An 8706-nucleotide genomic window follows, 5' to 3' on the forward strand; every position below is an offset into this window, starting at 1 on the left:
GGTTGCGGGATGACTTGAGTGGCAGAGGGACAACGAACAATAGCGGTAGATAACTTGAGCTGAGGTGGGATGATGAATAGTGGCAGCAGGGAGATCTTTAGTGCAAGCGTAGAAACCTAAGTCAAAGAGAGAAAGAAAGATGCATTAACGTCAGTGGAAGACCTCAAGAGCCTATGGGATAAGCTACAAAGTACACCAAAAGGATGATCTCATACAAGCCCTAGGGGGATGGAGCAAAGGGTCACCAAGGCCCTTGCTGAGCTCTTCAAAAAATCAATTACTTTCTCTTTTACATCCAAAAGCAGTTGCTTTAACATGGTACAAGGAGATAGTCCCTACGAACGCTTGTGCACTCTTGTTACATTGTACAATTGGACTCAATTTGTTTGCTATGTGAAGCTCCCAATAAGGATATATTTTCTTACATCCAGCACAAAATTTGGAAATATTGACTGAGTAGTGTTAGAATAGAGGATTAAGATACCTTTGTAAGAATAGTGTTTGAATAGAGGATTAAGATACCTTTGTCAATAATGTATATTTGTACCTTTATTCAAGCTCTTGTATCATTTGAGCATTGGAATGTCTAAACTTGGCGTACAATTCGACATAATTGAGTTACACATTGTCCTTATTTGGATTTATGGTGAGATTGGCCTTATAAGGATTGTATGCCAAGTTACATGACTTGTTTACCTTGAATCCCTTATCCTTTTGAGTTGTGCAGCAAGACCGCAGTGCTCCTAGACGACAACATGAAGGATAAAGAACCGAAAAAATCACCTGTTGCTCCTTTTGAAGTATCTCATACTGGCAAGACAATTAGCACTGTCGAGGCCAAGGACACCATCCAAGTGCCTAAGGGCACGAACATAGATGAGGTAGCCATGGATCTATTGAATCGAGTGGCTCAATAGATCAAGGGTGGGGGCTGGGCAAAGAAGGCCCAAGTAATCCGCACTTGTTTTCGAGGTGAGATAATGTGTCGTGTGGAATATGTAAGGGCAACCACCTTGGGCAAGGCCGACGCATTATTGTGCTCAATGTGCTAGATGGAGAAATCACGCGACTTCTCAATGTAGATACCCCAAGTCAATGTTGCGAGCCATGTACCAGCAAAGGCAACCGTTGTCGCTCCCTGCACCACCAAATCGATACAATCAGGGCCAACTAGACATACAAGGAGCCCCCATAGCCAACCAAGGACCACCTACAGGATCAAAAGCTACCATTGCCACCACCGATTCTAGGTCTACAATTCATGCCGCCACGAATCACTCTCATAAACTAGGTGATCATTGAAGAGCCATCGAGCAAGTGGGAGGACCATGACTATGTTTTGTCGGCACCCGACCCCACTTCTTATGAAAGTCCTACATATCAAACAAGCCAGATAAGTCACTACGTCATGCAGGACGAGCAATATGTTTCAGTGTATTAGACGGCTCCAGCAGTGCAACGAGCCATGGACATGAACAGCGTGAATTGCAGACCAGTATCCAATGCTACACTTGCCAGGGTCTCTGGACTGCGCCAGTGAGTGTCCGTACAAGATAGTTGCCAACTAGACCATAGCCTTTTATAAATGCTAGGGAGCTCACTTTCTTAAAACCAAGCCGCACCCGAGACAATAGCAAGTAATTTGAACACCCCCTTATGCTCTTGTTGTGGGATGGACCATCTTTATAAAGATTGTCCCATGACAAGGACTCTTAGATCAACTCCTCGTCCTAAAGCCAGCATTAAGCTAGTGCGTATTGAGAGAGGCCGGGTGTCCTTAGTATCATTGAAGCCTAGGCTAAGGCCATGAGTAAGGAGCTTCGTAAACATGCTAATAGGGAAACATAAATTGCCTCTTAGTCTAAGGGTACGGGCTACACAAGTGCAGTTAAGGTAGGAAAAGGATCAGATTGCATCATCATCCAAAGCGGCTCGGATGAGGATCTTGCAACAACGGTCTCCACCTTGACATCATCAGGGCGTGCACGGTTGATCTTAAACCCCACTACACTATGGCTTGAGGAGAAGGGTAGGAAAGGTGAAGTACAACCACATAGACAGGATGTAAGCCTAGTGGGTCAAAATGAATCCCCAATCCAGCCATGGAGGAAGCAACACCTGGTAGAGGCACAACGATTAGTCCGACAATTTCAGGAAAGATTTGAGTAGCGGCTTAGGACTAATAAAGACATGGACATCATCCATCCCAACCATTAGAACCCAAAAAGGGCTTTAAAGCCCTTGCCTACCCTTGATAAGTGGATGAGATAGTCGCGAATAGCACATCGTCGAGAAAGTCTCTCGTGCATCATAAGATGTTTGATGAAGACCCTACTTGGCAACAAGATCTAGATGAGGATCCCGCATCCTTTTATGGGTTTGAGGAACCACAATCGGAAGGCCGAGAACCGGTTGCCAAACTTGGTGCCTTCTTGTCAACAGAGGTGAAAATGTCCATAGTAGCCCTGTCAAGAGGACAGAAACCCCATCACCTCTTGATAAAAACCCCATCCTTTGGAGAGATCTCTCCAATTGGATCAATGGATAGATGGTTGCCCTAGAAGAGGTAGCAATCGAGGTAGGCAAAGCTCTGCTCGAAGAGTCGAATTTGCTAAAGATATCGGTCAACAAGTTGGTTCAATACTTTGAGAGTGATGACACGAATGCTATGATTTTGATCTTCAGCCAAAATAAGAAGGCAAAGGCCATATTGGATGGTGGAGCGAGTGTGAGCATTGTCACAATACAGTGCTGGGCAAGATAGGAAAATTCTGAAATGGAGAGCAACAACCTCATTGTAAAACTAGCTGATGGTGCTACAGCTCAGCCGGTGGGAATCCTGAAGGACATAAAGATCAAGACATTTGGTTTGATGTACCGGGTTAGGTTTGTGGTGATGGACTTCCATGGGTAGCCGGATGGCTATGATGTCATCCTAGGAAGACCCTTTATGCGCGCCGCAGGTCTAGGCCGCCTCGAATAGCATTTATCTATGCAAGGATGAGAAAATTGTGAGGGTCGACCTACAAACCTGGAAAGCCCACAGTAAACGTTGTGACTTGTAAGGATCATTATTCTCTGTGCTTCATGGAGCATGTCTTGGAAAGAGTTGTAGGCAAAGAGGCTTACAACTTCTTAGATGGGTTCTCAGGATACAATCAGGTTTCCAGTTATTAGCACCACAAGATGAGCTTAAAACTGCATTTACCATGGAATGGGGAGTCTATGACTCAAAAGTAATGATCTTCGGAGTTACTAATGCTCCCGTGACATTGCAAGGTTGATGATCACAGCCTTCAAGGAATATTGAGAGACCTATGCATCCATTCCAAATGAGAGGATCATATCAAGTATTTGAGACTCGTATTCAAGAGATGTCATCTTTGTCGAATCTCCTTGAACCCCTTCAAGTGTCAGTTTTGAGTGAAACACACTGGGTTATACTCGGGCACGTAGTGTCTAAAAATGGAATTTCCACAGGCTTTAACAAGATCAAACTTATCCTGGAATTAGCCCCACCCACGAACGCAATGGGTGTATAGCGATTCACCGGGCATATGGGCTATAGTTGCAGGTCTATTTACAATTACACTAAGATTGCTCGCCCCTTGTACAAATTGTTGATCCTATTTCATTTGACAAAAGAATGCCAATTATCCTATGAGATGCTTAAGCTAGTCTTGGCATCAGTTCTGATTCTGCAAGCACCCAATTGGGATTTAATTTTTAATGTCCACATTGATGCTTCTAAATTTGCGATAGGGTGCATATTGGCACAACCAGGTGAGTTTAACTTGGACTATCCAATATACTTTGCTAATCGCTAGCTAAACGATACCGAGATGAACTACACTACAACCGAGCCTGAAGGACTGGCCATGGTGTATGCAGTTGAAGTTTTAGGCATTACTTGTTAGCAAACATGTTTGTTTTCTTTGTGGGACAGTAGGCTCTCTTGTATCTAGTCAATAAACCATGCATGATTGGTTGAATCACGTGGCGGATGCGCATCCTCCTAGAATATGATTTCACAGTGGTGGTAAGGAAGGGATGTACACACTTCATGGCTGATCATATGTCCCCAATGAAGAACCCCATACAGAACTGAAAGATGATCTTCCAGATGCCATGTTATTTCTGATTGACTTGGTTCCACAGCGGGCACAAGAAATCAAACACTTCTTAGCTAATGGATTTCCCGAGGACAAGATGCTCAACAACGTTGGAGCTAGAAAATTGATCAAGGATGCAACCCCATCTTAATTAATAGCCAGACAACTTTACCGGATGGGAAAAGATGGCATTATGCGTCAATGTGTTCAGGAAGATGAATTTGTAGAAGTTTTGGAGGGAGCTCATTCAAGCATTGCTAGAGGCCACTTCGTGGGAGAGATTATGGTCTGTAAAGTATTATAAGCTAGATTATGGTGGCCAATTCTCTTCGCAGATGCAGCCAAGTTCATCAAACGATGTGATCCTTGCTAACATGTCTCCATACCTCTGGCGAGGACTATGCCTTTGACTAGAATTGTCACAGGTATAGCTTTTTGAAAAGTGAGGGATAGATTTTGTAGATCCAAATAGTCCAGTCGCCAAAGGGACTTAGGCCAGTTACATTATAGTGACCACGGACTATTTCATCGAGTGGGTAGAGGCTAGAGCCACAAGGAAAGTGGATGTAAGAGCAACCTCTAAGTTCCTATATGAAAATGTAATATCTTTCTTTGGCCTTCCACTTGAAATTGTGGAGCGACCAAGGGATGCACTTTGTAAATGACACGATTGGAATATTGATGAGTGAGTTCCTCATTGTGCATCGAAAATCCACCCATATTACCCTCGAGTGAATGGCCAGGCTGAACGCTCGAATAAGTTTTTGTGCCACAATTATGACATGCATGGTCGAGGCCACACGTGTAATGATTGGGAGCACAAACTCATCAGAGCACTATGGGCATACCGAACGGCCTATAAGCTTGCTATAAATTGCACACCCTTTAGCCTAGCATTTGGGGTAGAGGCAATTATGGCAACGGATTTTATTATGCCAAGCCTCAAAGTCACGGTTAGGGATCAGATATGCGATGAGGCAATCCTTGAAAGATTAATCAAGCTCAAAAGCCTTGATGAAATGAGACTGAGGGCGGCCTTTGGCATAAGAGTGGAAAAGTTGCACCGTAAAAAATGATATGGACTGCAATCTATGAAATAAGGACCTGAAGGAACGTGATATCTCGATATTATATAGCGAGATATCACCTAAAGCACTGCTATATTGCTCTATTATATAGTGCAAGGAACACCAAGCATAAACCTAAATATCATGGTTTGGGTCCATATCAAGTTGTAGAGATCATACCTCAGGGGTCATGTAGAATGCTGACCCTTGATGGTATCAAGATGGACAGTTATATTAATGGTAGTAAGCCTAAGTGCTACTATGACCCATTAACACTGCAAACATTATAGGCTATCCATCAGGAGCCTGAACTTAAAAAGGAAGTTGCTCAAATAAAGCAGCACAAGCGTTAGAAGAGGCTAGTGCACGTCAGGCCAAAGTGAAACATCTAGGGCTCATATCAATTTATAAAGCATCCATGGAAGGGTTGGACCCCATGGAAGACTTGACCATTACCCTTGCAAGTGTATAGGCCAATTTTCAATTGCGCATCAATAATATGCTCAGTTAATGCCTTCATCAATCCTAGTGCCAACCATAACTTGATCTCCTACAAGTTGTGTACCCTACTCCTAACATTCAAGGTAACTCTCGAACCCACGCCTCACGCTTGTTATGCTGCGTGTAGTAAATGGAAAAATCTCGCTTGCTATAGGGTGCATCAAAACCTCTTTATCAGTCAATAGTTATCACATGGCAAGTAGGTTCTATGTTATGCTAATAGCTGCTATGGATAACAAGTCATTCTCAGGCAAACATGGTGCTGGGCAGTTAACAACCTGCACGATGACTCAAATTAATGATCCATTGTCACCCATTAATGAGGTGGCTTCCATTCCAACATCCCCTATAACAAGAAAGGCCGAAAAACAATCCATGATCCCAACGGCCCCAACAATGGCTTCCTCATCTATTGCAGCAGCTGCCACTACAAACCTAGCTGCAGCCATACCAACGAGAAAGAATGGGCCTACTGCAGCTGCACGAAGCACACATAAAGGCGAGAAATTCCACTAGCTCCCGAAGGACACAGTCTCTGCTTCTACCTCCTAGATCATGCCAAGATAGAGCAAGAACGTAGTTCCACCCCTCCTAGATCATGCCAAGATAGAGTAAGAATGTAGTTCCACCTCTCTAATACCATTCTACATGTTGGGACAAATTGATATAATGGGGTTGTACTAAGGGGTACATGGTCAGTGTGAGTTTGTGTGTGTCACCACATGGTGGTTAGTGTGGCTAGGTTAGGTGGTACAAGATTCTATTAGGCATGATTGAGAGATTCATGGACCTGATTGAGAGATTAGTGGAGAGATTAGTGGATCTGGAGATGCTCTCCCTTGGGCACATGCATTGTATCAATTGACTACATAAGGGCACTTCTACTTATAAATAAACACATCTTTTCACTTTATTGTTGGTATTCTCCATGTTTCCATTGCCATTCCATCATGTGGTATTAGAGCCCCTCTATCCTCCTTATCCTACTTTGCCATGTCATCATCTTCTTCCCCATTTCTTTCCTTTCTTCCCTCTCATGCCATGATTTTTCTTAAGCTTGTTCTCCATGTCTGCTACACCATTTTCCAAGCCCTTTGAGTGCAAGCACTCTCTTGATGGGGTGAACCTTAGGCTAAGAGGAATTAGGGAATGCTTGTGCCCTCTGCCTATGCCAACACAAAGACCAGCCACAGCGCCATGTTATGCAATGCGGCCTGCTAGAGCAATATCTTTCTAATTCCTATTAGGGGAGGTTGGGCAACATCTCAAGATATATCTAGCTCAATTTTGAGGAGAAATGGTTTAGTATTTGAGGCGTATTTGCAAAAAAACCAGTCAAATTTCCACAACCTCTTATTGACGATGTATCGTGAATCTGCGCCACCTACCCTCTGGTGTGTGAGTACTCTGATTATAGAGATTCATGTCTGTGCTAAAAGCCCTCTAAAAGCCAACTCCATTAATGCAAATTTTGGGCTCCAATATTTATCTATCTCTGGTTGTAGATTTTGATAGTTTGGTGGTCTTAATGGTTGACCAAGTCAACTAAATTGGGGCTTTTGAACTTGACTTAAAGTTTTCAATATATTTACTCTTCTTGAGCATTAGAACTCATTTATGAAACTCATGGGTGTCATTGTACTTTGCATTTATGGAGATGACTTAGTGGTGTATGCAACATATCTTATGATGTATGCAACTTCTTTGCATCTATATGGGGATGACATGATATTGTGCTCTTGAAGAATATGTTCTCAAGTTCCACTTATTTGAGTCTATTTGTCAAACTTGTAAGGAATTAGATGTGGTAAGAACTTGCCTACAATTGGATACTTTTCTTCACATTGACAAAAAGATTATGCTTTTGGTATACCAAGAAGATACACAAAGAAGGGAGGCTTTGCTTCATCGACACCAAGCACAATGAAATGGACAAGCAAGTTTATGAGTCTAATACAATGGTGGCTTGGAAATGATGCCAAAAAAAGATTGTCATTGAGGGGGGAATTCCCCCACATCTTCAACTTACAATTTTCTATGTTTGAGTCAACTTAGAATTTTCTATGTTTGAGTCAATAAGGATTCTATTCCTTGGGATGTCCCCCTTAAATGACTGTTCGTCTTATGTGTGAGATTTACCTTGTCAGACCTATGGGAACTTCCCATACACATTCATTGTTTAATCTCCCAATTGTAAACCAAGAGACTAAATTCTGAGTGAGATCATGTTGGGGTGAGGATGCCCAAATGAGTCTACTACTCATGTAACTAGAGTGAGTGCAAGGTTGGGATCATGAATGTTGTCACTAGAGGTGGTAAGCCATGAAGTTTCCCATGGACTACTGCTAGGGTTGAGGTCATCAATTTGTGGGGGTGTATGTTGGGACAAATTGATGTAATGGGGTTATACCAAGGGGTACAAGGTCAGTGTGATTTTGTGTGTGTCAACACATGGTGGTTAGTATGACTAGGTTAGGTGGTAGAAGGTTCTATTAGATGTGATCGACAGATTCATGGACCTGATTGAGAGATAAGTGGAGAGATTAGTGGATTTGGAAAGACAAAGGGAAGTGGCCGAGAAACAATGCGAAGACCTCCTCCAATAGCAGTAGGAAATCAAACAGCTCCTTGGAGAGGAAGAGAAAAAGAAAGCAGTAGATAGTGCTGAACGCCTCTGCCGCAAGCACCGGTTGAAGCGGCCCATTGGCCAGGGGGAAGAAATCAGTGATTTGACATAGGAGACATGAGCCCAACCCTCCTTGAAAACCAACAACTACCCGAGGCGAGTAGCCTCTCCAACACTCGATTTTCCCTAATGTATATTAGTAGGCCATGGAGTTTTACACCTCTAGAGTCTATGCTTCTAATGAGGGGTACAGACAACTCTTGATGGAGGAGGATAGCTAGACCGGATAGAAAGAGATGGTCTTTATGGAATCTATCACAACATTGATAGTTGTTGCCAAGAACATTCTTCAACGGTGATATGAAATCTTCTCGAGACACTACTTGTTGGCATTGTAGAC

This window comes from Dipteris shenzhenensis, chromosome 18 (genome assembly GCF_047967505.1).
Source record: "Dipteris shenzhenensis isolate YYH24624 ecotype China chromosome 18, Dip_SZ_1.0, whole genome shotgun sequence".
NCBI classification, from domain to species: domain Eukaryota; kingdom Viridiplantae; phylum Streptophyta; class Polypodiopsida; order Gleicheniales; family Dipteridaceae; genus Dipteris; species Dipteris shenzhenensis.